This window comes from Manis javanica, chromosome 2, assembly GCF_040802235.1.
Source record: "Manis javanica isolate MJ-LG chromosome 2, MJ_LKY, whole genome shotgun sequence".
NCBI lineage: Eukaryota > Metazoa > Chordata > Mammalia > Pholidota > Manidae > Manis > Manis javanica.
The window spans coordinates 34,364,874-34,380,992 of NC_133157.1; positions in this window are offsets into that span (position 1 = coordinate 34,364,874).

The window sequence follows — 16,119 nt, forward strand, 5'->3', positions numbered from 1 at the left end:
CAGCACTCCAGTTTGAAAAAGACAGATGCACCGCTATGTTTATCGCAGCACTATTTACAATAGCCAAGAAATGGAAGCAACCTAAGTGTCCATCAGTAGATGAATGGATAAAGAAGATGTGGTACATATACACAATGGAATATTATTCAGCCATAAGAAGAAAACAAATCCTACAATTTGCAACAACATGGATGGAGCTAGAGGGTATTATGCTCAGTGAAATAAGCCAAGCAGAGTGAAATACCAAATGATTTCACTCATCTGTGGAGTATAAGAACAAAAGAAAAACTGAAGGAACAAAACAGCAGCAGAATCACAGAACCCAAGAATAGACTAACAGTTACCAAAGGCAAAGAGACTGGGGAAAATGGGAGGATAGGGAGGGATAAGAGTGGGGAAGAAGAAAGGGGGTATTATGATTAGCATGTACAATGTGGGGAGTGGGGGAAGGGGAGGGCTGTGCAACACAGAGAAGACAAGTAGTTATTTTAAAACATCTTACTATGCTGATGGACAGTGACTGTAATGGGGTTTGTGGGGGGGAGTTTGTGTAGGGCAGAGCCTAGTAAACAATGTTCTTCATGTAATTGTAGATTAATGATAACAAAATAACAAAAAAAGAAGACATACAGATAGTCAAGAGACACATGAAAAAGATGCTCAATAGCACTAATCATCAGGGAAATGCAAATCAAATGAGATATCACCTCACACCAGTCAGAATGGCTACTATAAGAACAAGACAAGAGAAAACAAGTGTTGGCAAGGCTGCAAAGAAAAGGGAACCCTCATATATTGTTGGTGGAAATGTAAATTAGTGCAGCTACTGTGGAAAGCAGTATGGAGGTTTCTTAAAAACCTAAAAATGGGAATACCATTAATTCCCAGCAATTCCGCTTCTGGGAATTCACCTGAAGAAAATGAAATCATTAATCTGAAAAGATATATCTGCACTCCTATGTTCACTGCAGCATTATTTACAATAGCCAAAAGATGGAGACCATCTAAATATACACCAACAGATGAATGGATAAAAAAATGTGCTACCTATATACAATGAAATATTGCTCAGCCATAAAAAAGAATGAAATATTGCCATTTTCAACAACATGGATAGACCTAGAGGGTATTATGCTAAGTGAAATAAGTCAAACATAAAAAGACAAATACATGATTTCACTTATAAGTAGAATCTAAAAAACCAAGCAAATGAACAAGCAAAACTGAAATAGACTCACAAACACAGAGAACAGACTGGTACTTTCTATAGGAGAGGAGGGTGGGATGTGGGTGGAATTGGTGAAGGGAAAAAATTAGTGAGAATGTTTGAAAACCTGATCTAGGTGATGGTTATCTGAGTGTATACACATGTCAATATTAATCAAGCTCTACACTAACATTGTGTATTTTATTGTATGTGTCTCAATAAAAAAGAAATAATTGAAAAAATAAACTAAAAATAGAAATACCATTTGACCCCAGAATCCCACTCCTTGGAATATACCCGAAGAATACAACTTCTCAGATTCAAAAAGACATATGCACCCCTATGTTCATCGCAGCACTTTTTACAATAACCAAGACATGGAAGCAACCTAAGTGTCCATCTGTAGATGAATGTATAAAGAAGTTGTGGTACATATATACAATGGAATACTATTCAGCCATTAGAAAGAAAGAAATCCCACCATTTGCAACAACATGGATGGAGCTGGAGGATATTATGCTCAGTGAAATAAGCCAGGCAGAGAAAGACAAATGCCAAATGATTTTCCTCATTTGTGGAGTATAACAATGAAGCAAAACTGAAGGAACAAAATGGCAGCAGACTCAGAGACTCCAAGAATGAGCTAGTGGTTACCAAAGGGAAGGGGTGTGGGAGGGCAGGTGGGGAGGGAGGGAGAAGGGGACTGATGGGTATTATGTTTAGTGCACATGGTGTTGGGGATCACGGGGAGAACAGTGTATCACAGAGAAGGGACATAGTGGATCTCTGGCAACTTGCTGCACTGATGGACAGTGACTGCATTGGTGTATGGGTGGGGATTTGATAATATGGGTAAATGTGGTAACCACATTATTTTTTCATGTGAAACCTTCATAAGAGTGTATATAAATCATACCTTAATAAAAAATTAATTTAAAAAAATTCACCAGTGAATCCATCCTTCCCGGGAGTTATGTTCTTAGGTAGTTTTTTGATTACCAATTCAATTTCATTGCTGGTAATTGGTCTGTTTATATTTTCTGTATTCCCTTGGTCAGTCTTGGAAGGTTGTATTTTTCTAGGAAGTTGTCCATTTCTTCTAGGTTTTCCAGCTTGTTTGCATATAGATTTTCATAGTATTCTTTAATAATTCTTTGTATTTCTGTGGGGTCCATCATGATTTTTCCATTCTCATTTCTGATTCTGTTTATGTGTGTAGTTTCTCTTTTTCTCTTAAAAAGTCCGGCTAGGGGTATATCTATTTTGTTTATTTTCTCAAAGAACCAGCTGTTGGTTTCATTGATTTCTTTCTATTGTTTTATTCTTCTCAATTTTATTTATTTCTTCTCTGATCTTTATTATGTCTGTCCTTCTGCTGACTTTGGGCCTCATTTGTTCTTCTTTTTCCAGTTTCAATAATTGTGACTTTAGACTATTCATTTGGGATTGTTCTTCCTTCTTTAAATATGACCAGATTGCTATATACTTTCCTCTTAGAACTGCCTTCACTGCGTCCCACAGAAGTTAGGGCTTTGTGCTGTTGTTGTCATTTGTCTCCATATATTGCTTGATCTCTGTTTTAATTTAGTCATTGATCCATTGATTATTTAGGAGCATGTTGTTAAAACTCCATGTGTTTGTGGGCCTTTTTGTTTTCTTTGTACAATTTATTTCTAGTTTTATGTCTTTGTGATCTGAGAAGTTGGTTGGTAGAATTTCAATCTTATTTTTATTTACTGAGGCTCTTTTTGTGACCTAGTGTGTGGTCTATTCTGGAGAGTGTTCCATGTGCACTTGAAAGTATCCTTTTACTTTTGGGTGTAGAGTTCTATAGATGTCTATTAGTTCCATCTGTTCTAGTGTGTTGTTCAGTGCCTCCATGTCCTTACTTATTTTCTGTCTGGTTGATCTGTCCTTTGGAGTGAGCGGTGTGTTAAGGTCTCCCAAAATGAATGCATTGCATTCTATTTTCTCCTTTAATTCTGTTAGCATTTGTTTCACAAATGTCAGTGCTCCTGTATTGGGTGCATATATATTTATAATGGTTATATCCTCTTGTTGGACTGACCCCTTTACTATTATGTAATGTCCTTCTTTATCTCTTGTTCCTTTCTTTGTTTTGAAGTCTATTTTTTCTGATACAAGTACTGTAACACCTGCTTTTTTCTCCCTATTGTTTGCATGAAATATCTTTTTACATCCCTTCACTTTTAGTCTGTGTATATCTTTGGGTTTGAGGTGAGTCTCTTGTAAGCAGCATATAGATGGGGTCTTGCTTTTTTATCCATTCTATTACTCTGTGTCTTTTGATTGGTGCATTCAGTCCATTTACATTTAGGGTGATTATCGATAGATATGTACTTATTGCCATTGCAGCCTTTGGATTCATAGTTACCAAAGGTTCAAGGGTAGGTTCTTTACTATCTAATCATCTAACTTAACTCACTTATTAAGCTTTTATAAACACAGTCTGATGATTCTTTATTTCTGTCCCTTCTTATTCTTCCTTCTCCATTCTTTATATGTTAGATGTTTTGTTCTGTACTCTTTTGTGTTTGCTTTGACTGCTTTTTTGGATAGTTGATTTTATTTTTTGCCTTTAGTTTGTATTTGGTTGGTCTGGTTTCTTTGCTGTGATTTTATTTTCTCTGGTGACATCTATTTAGCCTTAGGAGTGCTTCCATCTAAAGCAGTCCCTTGAAAATACCCTGTAGAGGTGGTTTGTGGGAGGCAAATTCCCTCATCTTTTGCTTGTCTGGAAATTGTTTAATCCCTCCTTCCAGTTTAAATGATAATTGTGCTGGATACAGTATTCTTGGTTCAACACCCTTCTGTTTCATTGCATTAAATATATCATGGCATTGTCTTCTGGCCTGTAAGGTTTCTGTTGAGAAGTCTGATGATAGCCTAATGGGTTTTCCTTTGTAGGTAATCTTTTTTCTCTCTCTGGCTGCCTTTAATACTCTGTCCTTGTCTTTGATCTTTGCCATTTTAATTATTATGTGTCTTGGTATTGTCTTCCTTGGGTCCCTTGTGTTGGGAGATCTGTGGGCTTCTATGGTCTGAGAGACTATTTCCTTCCCCCACTTGGGGAAGTTTTCAGCAATTATTTCTTAAAAGACACTTTCTATCTCTTTTTCTCTGTCTTCTTCTTCTGGTACCCCTACAATGTGAATATTGTTCCATTTGGATTGGTTACACAGTTCTCTTAATTTTGTTTCATTCCTAGAGATCCTTTTATCTCTCTCTGCCTCAGCTTCTATGTATTCCTGTTCTCTGATTTCTATTCCATAAACAGTCTCTTGCACCTCTTCCAGTCTGCTCTTAAGACCATCTATCAATTATTTCATTTCTGTGATCTCCCTCCAAACTTCATCCCCTAGCTCTTGCATATTTCTCTACAGGTCCATCAGCATGGTTACAACTTTTATTTTGAATCTTTTTTCAGAAAGACTGGTTATATCTATCTCACCGGCCCTCTCTCTGGGGTAGTCTGAGTGATTTTTGACTGGACCAGATTCTTCTGCCTTTTCATGGTGATAGAAGTGGTTCCAGGCAGGTGGCGCATGTGTCAGCTGGGAGAACAAATTCCCTTCCTGCTTGTTGGTTGCCTTGCCCTTCTCCGCTGCCTGTTCCATCTACCCACACACCGGGAGCAGCCTCTGGGATAATCTCCTGAGCTGCCATGGGCAAGGCAGCCCTCAGGATAGCCTAGCACACTTCAGGGGGTGGCAGACACAGGGGTGTGTTCTCCTGTGAGAATGGCACCTCTTCATGCCTTCCAGACCTTGCTCCAGCTTCTGCTGCCTGTGCCAGCTACCTGCACACCAGGAGGCAGTCTCTGTGATAATCTCTTGAGCTGCCATGGGCAGGGCAGCCCTTGGGATAGACTAGGGCCCTGTGGTGGGCTGCAGCCACAGGGGGTATGTTCTCCTGCAAGAATGGCACCCCTTTGTGCCTTCCGGACCTTGCTCTGGCTTCCTCTGTCTGTCCCGGTTAACTGTGCACTAGAAGGAGTCTCTGTGTGGTTGCTGTGGGTGGGGCTGTTCTCCAGCTGCTCTGCAGCTGTGGCAGGTCAGCCGGTTTGCTTGCAGCGCCAGCCTGCAAGAATGAATGGCAGGTTGCTTATCACCATGAGGGTCTTTGGGTCTGCGTTACCCCCCAGGGGTTTAAGGAGCCTGAAGTTCCTCAAGATTCCCAGCCTGCTGGGCTGAGTGTGCTGGGATGATTCTATCCAGCTGTTGAGCCTTTGTCCCTTTAAGACTTTTAAAAAGCGCCCACTTTTCTTTTGTCCCAGGGGAGCCGTCTGTGAGGCCCCGCTCGCAGTCTCAGTCTTGGATTTTACTTTTCCATTTCTCTAATATCCATTACACCATGCAATGTGTTTCTGTGCTCCTGGTGCAGATTACTAGGGCTGGTTATTTAGCCTTCCTGTGCTTCAACTCCCTCCCCATTCTGATTCTTTTCCTCCCACTGGTGAGCAGGGGTGGGGGGAGTGCTTGGGTCCCCCCAGGTTACGGCTTTGTATCTTACCCTTTTCCGTGAGCTGTTGAGTTCTCGCAGATGTAGATGTAGCCTGGCTGTTGTACTGTATCTTCTGGTCTCTCTTTTAGGAATAGTTGTATTTGTTGTATTTTCAAAAATATATATGGTTTTGGGAGGAGATCTCCGCGACCCTACTCACGTCGCCCTCTTGAGCCCCTGCCTCAGATCTATTCATTTTATTCTATATAAGTTACACCTCTGGATATAAGGTATTTAAAAATGATGTAAGGAGAGGGGTGGAGCCCTTACAACTAGAGATCAATGATCTCTCACTCCAGGAGCCTTCTTGACTTTGGCTGAGATGAGAATGGACTCAGGCTCTAAAGAGCACTCTGACCAAAGCTGGGGCCTCGGAGCTTCCTCCCTGGAAGGGCTAAGGCCCAAATGTAGCAAAGTGAAGGAGGGTTTGCAGAACATCAAGTAGCACCGTTTTGCACCACTGCAGTTCTTCTGGGCTGTGTGGTGCATAAAGCAGAAGTTGAGAAAGAAAAACATCAAGGAGATCCTTGAATGCCAGGCTGAAGAGCTTGATCTTTATTTTACACAATGGAGACAGCTGGAGGTTTTGAGTAGAGAATGCTCCTCAAATAAATGCCTTCTTGAGAGTTTCATGATTCATTTCTGATTTTTTCTTAATGCCTTTTGGAATCCACAGGAATTCACAAAACCTCTTAGCCAAAGTTCCTCCTACTGGATTCTATCAAACTCATAACTTTAGTCTTCTGATTATGAGCAGAAGCATGAAGCCTGCTGTTTGGTTTGGATTCAGACTTGTTTTATCCTTTCCTAATACCAGGGAAATAATTTCATGAACATTTTCCAGAGTAGCTTACTTTCTGGCTCCATTTTCTTCCTCTCCAGTTCATTCTTCATGCTCTGCAGTCTTATTGCTCATTCCACTATTCTTCTTAACCACTCTCACAGAGACTAACAATCCCATAATTAGGACTCTGCGTTAATTTATCTTTTACTGTGTAATTATCCTAAAACTTAGTTGCATTAAAACAATGATAATCATTTATTGTCTTTCACTGTTTTTGTGGGTCAAAAGGATATCAGACAGGGAACCCCCAGAATGGATCATCTCTCTGCTCTGTGATGTCCTGGGTCTCAGCTGAAAGATTTGAAGACTGGAGGCTGAAATCATCTGAAGACTCATTCACTCATGTCTAGTGGTTAATTCTGGCTGTCAGTTGACACCTTAGCTGGGATTGTTGGTTATAACAGCTACACATGGGCTTTCTAAGCGGCTTAGGTTTCCTCACAATATAGTAGATGGGTTACAAAAGCTAGCATGGTGGTGGCAGGGGGGAAGGTGGAATCCATCTGTTTTATGCCTTAGCATTGGAAGTTGCAGAGCTTCACTGCCACATGCCACTGGTTAGGGTAGTCACAGACTCAAGGGGTGGGAACACAGACCCCACCCACCTCTCAGAGGGAAGAGTCTCATGCACATTTCAAGAAAAGCACATGCAGTGAGATAAATATACTGATGCAGTCATCTTTGGAAAATACAGTCTGCTACAGACTGTTTCGGTTTCATGTTACAGAAAACCCAGACTAACTGGCTTAAACAAAGACAAAATTTATTGACTCACAAATGTGAAAACTCCAGGGGTGGGGCGGACTCCAAATAAGGGTTGAATAAATCTCAGGCTATGTCACCCAGAACTCTTTCATCATCTTTAGGCTCAGCTTCCTCAATGCTAACTCAAGTCTCAGAGTGGCAAGATGCTGCACAGCTCTAGCTGCTTCTCTTGCTCAATCACTATAGGAAAAGAGAAGTCTGCTTATCTGATAGTTCCCAAAAACCTCCTGGAAACTGAGTTTCGTTGGCTCTATGTCCTGACTTGACACGTATGTCCTGACTTGGCTCTTGTACCCATCCCTGAACAAATCTCTATCATCCAGGAAATGTTCTGTGGGAACTGGCTTAGGCCTGAGTCACACATCTACCTCAGGAGCTGGGGGCAAAGTCAGCATCACCATAAGTCACAATCCTCTGCAACAGAGATTATGCAGCATCAAGGACAGACTTTACATTGGGGCTTTATATTTCTCACATCACAAAAAGTCTGGAGTCATGTAGCTACCAGTGGTTCAATGGTGGTCCATCCTGTGGTTCAGTGATTCAGTGCTGGTAGAACTGTGATTCTCTTGATCTTTCCACTTTCTTCATAAGATGGATGCCCCAGTTCTAGTCATCATGTCTGTCTGGACATCATGTCCCTTTTGTGCCATACGTCACATTGCCACTGCTTGCTGTAAGGTGATTGGGAAAGTGAGTACCGGTGAGGCAGGCAAGGCAGAAGAGGGCTGGGCATAGTGTGCGGTCAGCCAACCCTCAGCCTTCCACACCAACTCAGGACATAGGAACATGTTCCCTCTACTGAGCCACATGGCTGAAAGTAAGAATGGGCTGCCTCTTTCAGAGCAAAATTGTAATGCACTTACCATAAAAAGCCTACCAAGATGCCAGATGGCAAACATAAGAAATGACCACTCCCTCAGTGTCCTTTCTTTGAATTCTGCAACAGCCTTTTCTTTCTGTATGAAGCTTGAAAGAAACCCTGGTGACCTCTTACCAGTAATTGCCAGATTCTGTAGAAATCTAAGTAATTTTCTTATTGGATGTCTTCTTTGCATTTGACATTGCTGATTATTCCTTCCTTTGTGCAGCTTGTTACTTCTTCATTAGAACTGTATTTCCCTTGCTTCTGTGACACTGAGCTCTTGTGATTATCCTTGAATCTCTCTGGCCATAATTTGTGCATTTGAGAGGTCCTTCTCCCTCTCCCTATCCCACATCCATGGACCTGACTGCAACCAAGCACTTTTCTCATTTTTTTCTGCTCCATACACTGTCATGTTTCTTAGTTTGACTGCTCAGTTCAGGTATTTTCATTCTCATTTTTAAAAGGAAATTTAAGGTTGCTACTCTTCTTGTAAGTAAAGATTTGGTTTACTTCCCATACACTTTGTTGCATGGTTCTCTCCCTTTGGTAAATATCTAAAATAGATCTCACTTTTCTTGAATTTATTTCATAATATGAATTATACATGTTCTGCTTTCCCTTTGTTTGCACTTGCCTGTTGTCTTTTCCTAAAGGTTGTGTTTAACGTTTCTGCTCATTCATATGTTACACGCTTGACTTAAATACACACACTTGACTTCCCTCTGATACACACATGGACCCTCTTGCTTGCCTATGTTTTTCAGTTGAATGCCAGTGGCTGCACACTCAGGGATTTCTGAACTTGTGGCTCACCACTGAAAGCACCTTGGATGCCCTTGGTAAACTTCATGGCAGAGATATCGCGTGGGCTGAACTGGGGAGTGTTCTTTGGTTGCAAACAACAGAAACCAGCTCTGGCTAACTTAGGGAAAATGATCTGGGCAAGCTCACAGAAAAGAAGGAAAGACTGAAGAACCAAACACCCCATCACCCACAGGGAAACATTCAAATTCAATAAACATAGTAGAAAATATTTTGTATTCTTTTTGCTGAGCCAGGCATTGTTCTAGGCACTAGGAAACCAGTGGGGAACATGATGGACATGACCCCTGCTGTCAAGACTCATATGTCTAGTGTTGATCTAGACTTGGGGCTGTGGCTCAACAGCCTCTTTTCCTGCTACTTTCCCACATACACTCTAAATACTTTAGCTATGCAGTTCCCTGGTGTGTCGGGTTCTTTTGTGTTTCCGTAACCTTTATTATGTCACTCTGTCTGCTTGTAATGCCCTCTCCCACATCTTTTCTTGATGACCTTCTATGCAGTCTTCAAAAATAAGGTGAATTGTCACCATGCTTGGAAGGTCAATAAATGACTCCCGACTTCTCCCTGCTCATTTCAGAACTATTTGACATACAGACGGATTGACTGATTGAGACAAAAATGTCATTTTTATCATTAAAAAATCTAGGTTGGAGAACTTTCAGGCCAAATTACTTTGTTAGTATTTGGCCCTAGAATTGGACAGACTTTTTTTTCCATTTAAAAAATTTTATCTATTCAAAGTTTTATTTCAAATATTTTAAATTATTTTTATCTTTTTCTGTTAGTTGTAGCTGATCATTTTTTTGTTACCAGTGATAATATTTTAGTGATACCATGTGATTGAATGAGTTTCATTATTTAAAATTAAAAAGTAATAATTTATGATATAGAAATTTAAGGGTTTGTTCTCATTTCAGCTTCCTTGGATGTTTTGTTTTGAGGTCATGTTTTGAGAAAAATGCTCTACAGTGATATGCAGATCCCAAACTATCAAAACCTGACTTCCTCTTTCAATGATATACTCCTACTGCTTTTTGTTGAAATTTTTGTTGAAACTCAACAAGTATATTTCCATCTTTCTTTACTTCCTTTGCAATTTTTCTTGTAAAGTATTTGGAAGATGTGGCATTCCAAAAATTTTAACTCTAAAATCAAAAGAGTTTTTTTTTTTAACCTACTGATGCTTTTTATGGAAGATTTTAAAACTAGTTAACAATTTTTTTCCATTTTCTATGTGTGTGTATATAAATTTTATAGTTGACTATCATTGATTTTTACAATGAAAACATTTAATTAGAGAAAATTCTTTTGCACAATTCTCTCTGCATTTACCTACTTTGTTTTGTCCAGCTTTATTGAGGTGTAGTTGACATATAATAAACTGCACATATTTACAGCACATAATTTGATGACTCCTGTATACCTGTGAAACCATCAACATAATCAAAGTAATAAACATATCTGTTACTCCTAAAATGTCCCCTGACCCTCTTCTGACCCTCAGTCAGCTCCAGGCAATCATCCAGCTCCTATAACACTTGAGATGTAAAAAATAGATCAGAGTATCCGCCAGGTCCAGGAGGGCTTGTGCCAAAGAAAAAGAGAGATAAACGCTGAGGCCTGTATATGTTACTCCTTCCTCCAAACTCACCAGTCAGGTAGCCTCTGCTCCTCCTTTTAAGGAGATCTCCCCACAGGAATGCATGAAACCTGGGGTAAAGAAGCTCCTTCCTCAACAATCCATATGATGCTTTGCCCTCATCCTCATACAGTCAGTAAATCCTCTGGGCTCCCACTATATAAACACCTCTGTAACAAGCTGGAGAAAACATTACTCAGCAGAATTCATGGAAGAATGGGAAAACATATGATTGAGACCACTCTCCATCAGAGAAGCAGCTGGGAATAGGGTGTCAGGAAGCAGGCTTTTAGAAGGTGGTGGAGTGTCAGAGATACCGCCAGAGACAGCTGAATGTTGCATTTTGTGTGATACCATCCCACCTCCATTTACTCTACGGTAATAAGTGTGATTGGGTTTTTATAGAAATATGAAGATGGTCTAAACATGTGTGAGAATGGATTTTCATATATACTTGAAAATGGAACAGAGAGCAGGTTGGATGAGGGGACGAATAGAGACAATGCACCAGTGGTGAAAGAGCTTCCATGAAAAGGCCAAGAAAACCCGCAAGTTAAGATATCCAAAGATTTTTCCAAGTGGCACTGTGGTAACCAGCCTCTAAGATGTCCCCCCCAAATTCCCTCCTCCTGATTCACTCCCTTCCACAATGAGTAGGGCACCCTGTGTAATCTGTAGAATATTATGGTAATGATGGAGGGTGACTTCCAAGGCAAGTTCATAAGGACAGTGTGGCTTCTGCCTTGCTCTTTCTTGGATCACTCTCTCTGGGGGAAGTCACCTGCCATGCTGTGAGGACATTTAAGCAGTCTATGGCCAGAAACGAAAGCCTCCTGAGGAGCTTATATGGGTGAGTCCATCTTGGAAGTGGCTCCTCCAGCCTCAGGCCAACATCTTGACTGCAAGCTCATGACAGACCTTTTGCCACTGACCTTACTCATGCTCTGCAAGCTGTCTGGTTACTCAGCTGCCTCCCTCATGTACTCCGAGTTCCTAGAACCCTGAGCCTTGGACTTGCTCATTTAATTCTGTCTCCAACACAGGCCAACTAAAGGCTCAAAAAAAGTGCATGATGAACAATGGCTGCCCTCTAACCAAATGAATGAATACATGAATGAGTGAGGGAGATACTCCTAGGTTCCCTTAAGTCAAAAGGCACAAACTTCATCTAAGCGGCTTTCTGAAAAACCACACCTAGATCTCATAACAGCATCATCCAAGGGAGAGACTACTTTCACATAGACTCGTAAAGATTGCCAAACCCCCAAAACAGTGGGCAGGAGGAAAGGAGTCTTCAGGTATCACCAAGAAGACAGATGTCACCTTGGGTGACCGTGGGTGGCAAGCAGGATTCGATCAAGGAGACAACTACCCCATGAGCACCTCACTTTATAGTTTATGTTTCCAACAATCTTGTGAGGCATTCAGAGATGGGATTATAGCTCTTTTGTGGAAGAGAAAATTGAGAATCAGAGAAGGAAAGCATTGAGCCTGAAGTCCCACAATAAGAAATCAGTGCTTGGATTCCAAACTAGAGAGTTGTTACAAGATTCTCCAATGTCCTTCTCAAAAGATTGTTTTGTGTTTCCCCTGAGACTTGGCCTAAGCCTGCACCCACCAAAGACTCCTAGGGAGAGGAATGGAAGTAAAAAGAGCAGTCACTTTTCCTGCTGAGAACACTCCGTATTCGTGATCGGAGTAGCAGGGAAGGGGGTGGGCAGGACTCCTGAACAGGAAGGGGAAGGATTGAAGAAGCTTCTGGGCTTCCGAATTCTGTCGAAGGTCATTTGGGCCCCTCCCTCCTAGAAGCCAGCTAGGGATGACCCCTCCCAGCCTGGAACTCCCATTCTTTTGTGCTGCGCTCATTGTGAATATTGGGGAGTGTTGTCATGGGGGCAGAGGGAAACAGAATAGTGAGAGGGAGCAGGCATTGTCTGGATTTCACCAATTTACATTCATCTGTGCTGCCATCACTACACTCCTGATGCTTTACACAGGCCTCTATTGCAGTTCTTATCAACCCACCCCAGTCTAAGTTATATGAACTCTTCTGAAACATTTGACAATGAATGAAGGATTTCTTCAGTTGCCCAGGAATTACTCTGTAAATACTAATAACTGAGATAAGGGTAAAAGAAGACAGCATTAACTGTATTTTAAAATACTCTACATACTCTTTTTACCCTCAAACCAGGAGCATAACAGAAGCTGAGAGTAGGCCAGGCTGCTTCTCAGGAGAAAGAATGGGAGCAGGGAATGGGGAGGAGGCAAATCAGTAGAGGTTGGGGGTGGGAAGAGATGGGAAAGATGAAATAGGCTGTCACCCTGAAGGGTGGAGCTCTTAGGGGAGAGCTTTGCAAGGAGGATTTCCATGAAACAGTTGTATGTTTTGTGATATAATTCCTCTCTTGTTTGCAAGGATATTCAGTAAAAATTTAACTGCTTCTCAGTGATTTTTTAGAGTCCCATGTATGTTTCTATCAGATGTATCACTAACCTAATTTCATCCTCAATGTGACAAGATACATTTCAGTTAAGTGACAATAATACTATTACTGCTAATAATAATAGCAACTACTCTTTTTGAATGCCTATAATATGCCAGATCTAGCACTTTCATAATCTTATTAATTGCATTTAAAATGTTTCTGACTGCAAGTAATTTTGTATAATTGTTGATTCATTGATAATCACAGCTTAATCACAAACACATTTGTCTATGGAAATCAGGCTCTAGAGAAGTGATCTGTGATGAACAGTATGAAATTGATATTGACCATGTGGGGTCAGGTGATACAAGGGAGGACTAGAATCTGCTCAACTGGAGACTCCATGCCATTACTTAGTTCTAGCCCATTTTTGCCCTGAGGAAATGTGGGCTCATTGTTACTGGATCCTGTGTAATTTTTCCCCAAAATGGCTTTTCATATATTCCTAATATTGTATTTTGAGTTGTTCAAAAAATTTTAAGTATTAATCTTTAGGATAACTAGCTTGCAGCCTCCTACTATTGGAATGGGCCAAAGAAGATAAGACAAAATTAACGTCATTTGGTCAGAAAAGCTTAAGCCACTTGACTCCTGGAAAAAAAATAAAAAGGAGACCAGAATGAGGACAGAGTTTGTTGCAAGGTGTTTGGGCAAACTGGTTTCTTTATTACCCATTTTGTACTACTTTTAGGTCCATAGTTCTCTAACTCAACTGCTGGATTTCCCTGAAGGAAATTGGTTACTGGCTGGGGATGACACAGAGAAATCATGAAGGAAAGTGCTCAGATTTAAAAGATAGACTGTGCTCCAGCTAAGTGAGGCAACCACATCTGTTCAGGGCTTCCCTGCATTTTCAGCTCTAGTGACTTCTGGGACCGGTCCAGAGGAAAAATTCATTTCTTACAATCCTTCCACCTGCACTGTGCACTCTTGCTAAGTTCTGTGTTTTGAGGCCAGAGGAAAGGTAGGGATGGAGGAAGGGAGTGGGAGAGGGAGGTTTCAATTCTCAGTCTCAAGTAACGTCAGAGCACGAAGGGACTTTCGATGGCATTCCAGTCCAGTTTTTAACACTCCTTTATTTCTTTACATTACAAAATAAAGATATATTTGTGGTAGCAGATTGCTATAAGTAGAAAGACATTCCTTCCTTTCCTGCCTTCATTTACAGATGGGAAAACAGCTTCTAGAGGGATGTGACTGTGCAATGTCATCTAGTTAGAGTGCAGGGGAAGTTTTCATGGAGACAGGCACTGTGATTGAGCAGGATTGTTCCTCACAGAAAGGGAAGAGGCTGCAATGTCAAGGCGAAGGTTTATTCTATTACATTTTTATATATTTTTATATCAGAGAATAGACTGGGAAGAAAAACAAAAAAACTAGGGCTGTCTTTTTAAAAAATGTATATTGAGAGATTATTGTGGTACTGTGCTTAGAGCTCTAGATGCTTTTTCACTTGGGCCTTACCACCCCCCTGAGAGGGAGGTATAGTTATTTTCATATTAGAAATGAGGAAACTGGGGATCAGAGGGCTAATTAACTTGCCCAATGTCACACTGTTAGAAAAGTGGAGTAAATAGAACCCAGCTTTCTCTGAACCTTGTTTCAATCCCACATGTCACCTGTGTAAATTAAAAACAGGTGCCTCTGCCTCTGGGCACATGAACCCTTCACCAGAGCTCATAGACTCAGAGGGTACATGCAGCTATGCATTGGCTGTGCATTTTTCTCCAAGCCTATGGCCCTTAACCATTACACAATATGGTTTATCGAAAGAATGATGATATTTTCATTTTGAGAAGTCTGTACTAATTCTGCAAATTCTCATTCAATTTTTATTCTGAAGTTAGAGAATGGGGAATACAGATACAGTACTTGTTAAGATACCATAAGATGCAAATACAAGAAAAAGGAAGAGAGTCATACTGCTCAGATACAATAGCACCATACCTTGGTCAGCAATGAAGAGAACCCTGGAGATCGGGTTCTTGGGCTCCCCTCCACCATAATCTAGCTATTTGACTTGGGTGTTGGTTTTCTCATCTGTAAGGTGCTACAAAGAAGGGATTGGACCAACTGAACTCCGAGGTCCTTTCCAGCTCTGAGGTCTGTGGTCCCAAGAATGGATAGAGGTGCCCAGAGGGAAGATGTTTTCAAATGAGCCAGAAATCTAACAAGCAAAAGAGGAGAGACTCATATGAAGAGTAGAAGACAGTCAACACAGATAATCTAATCCAGTGTCTGAAACATTGAAAAATGATATCTAATCTCTGCTGAAATGAGCTCTTGCCTCCTTGAGATAGGCTATGATATTGCTTGCCCATTCTGACAGTTAGAATTCCTTATAGAGAGTCGAGACTTCCTTTCTCAGTCCTAGCTGTGCAATAGGGACCATAAAGCCCATTTTAAATACATATCCCCAAGATAGTCCTTCAAATATTGGAAAATAGTGACTATATCTCCCTAGAGTTATTTCTTCTGTAAGTCAACTGTCCTCCAGACTGCCATTCATCCATCCCTCAAAGGACATGGCTCCAAGTCTCTTGACCCAGGCTCATTCATTCAACAAACATTTACTAAGTATATCATATGTGCCAGGTTCTGTGAGAGGAACGGGGAATATAGAAGGTGAATAAGACACAGTCTCAGCACTCAAAGGGGTTACTATCTAATGGGAATGACAGACAAAGAACTTCCTAGGCCACCACAGCAACCCTAGTAGAAGGTGTGTGTGTATAGCAGGAGTCCAAGGAAGAGACAGTCTATTCTACCCAGGAAGACTTCATGGAAGAGGTGAGACTTCTGCCATGTAAGTCCATGCATAAATTATTTTATCTTCCTCTTCAACCCAAGGACTTTACCTCGTTCTGCCTTCTTTTCTTGGCATTTCTCTAACACATCCTGTTATAGTGTTATGCCTCAAGAAAATTTTAAAAAATATATTCATCTGCCACCTTAGAA